This window comes from Nannospalax galili, unplaced genomic scaffold (assembly GCF_000622305.1).
Source record: "Nannospalax galili isolate Female #2095 unplaced genomic scaffold, S.galili_v1.0 scaffold323, whole genome shotgun sequence".
NCBI classification, from domain to species: domain Eukaryota; kingdom Metazoa; phylum Chordata; class Mammalia; order Rodentia; family Spalacidae; genus Nannospalax; species Nannospalax galili.
Window position 1 is genome coordinate 78,947 of NW_008350329.1, and position 1,102 is coordinate 80,048.

Consider the following 1,102-nt stretch of genomic DNA (forward strand, 5'->3'; position numbering starts at 1 on the left):
ATGCAGTGCTCCACTATCTCGTCACAATGCCCACTGTCCCAACAAGGGCATAATGTCAAAACCGATACACCAGGATTCGAACACTGGATTCAAAAGCTACTGTGGCTCCAGCTGTGGAAGCTACACGCAATACTGTTGGGGGTGGGGAAGGGTGGCTTCAGATCACAGACACCTTATCAGGCAGAAAAGAAATCAAGGGCCTGAGCCCAGCACATTGTGCCCTGTACCATATCTTAGCTACTTTCTGCTACTCTGACTGATGAAGTTTTCAAAATTGGGAATGTTGAGATTTCACTATTGTGGGAATAATTAGACATGAATAGAAGGTTCTGACCTACATTGCTTACAAAATAGATACATGAATGGTGAAAACACTGTGGTTCCTCCAGAAACATGTGAAAACAACTGACCACCTCAGGTCTTTTCAGAACGAAAAGAACCTAGTAGCCTTTGTGATTATTCCTGAAGATACAAATGAGTTCACTATGCATATTCTGGAAGTAATCAATCCACATGACACTGAGCAAATCTAACAGTCATCAACAGGGAGAGCATCTTTCAGCAACCCAGAAATGGGTGATCCAGGAAACTTCAGTGAGAAAAACTTCATGCCAGCAAACGGTCTTATTGTGGCCCCAAACCAGGTACTGACTTTGACAAATTATACATAATAGATCAAGAAAAATATCTCTAGATAAGGTTTATTTGAGACCAACTGGTCATTACCCAAGATTTATCTGCAAGACACACAGTAATTAAAAATGCCAGAATGGTGGAACTAACCTTCTTGGATGTTTAACAGACATACCTTGAGATCTATACGAATTGGGTCAGAGGGATTCAAAGGACACTTTTTCCTCCTTGCCCTCCTGGGTCGATTAGTTCCCAGGGACAATGAGCATCACGCAAAATGTCCTGTAATGGTGGTGGGTCATCTGGCCTCTTGATCAAGGAAGCTGAGGAGACCCCACCAAATGGACTTGAGCCAGTGTCCAGTCTATAAAGAGGAGGGTCAACACGGAGGAATCATTTCCTCCATCCTTCCAAGAGGAGCCAACAATGGCGAGCAGGACCTTTGACTTATCCTCACATGGATGGAGCT

The 1,102-nt window shown here is 43.6% G+C and overlaps 1 pseudogene; it reads left to right on the plus strand.

Annotated features, from left to right (window-relative positions):
• LOC115072792 overlaps window positions 1-1,102 on the plus strand; it is a 2,106-nt pseudogene continuing 1,004 nt past the window's right edge.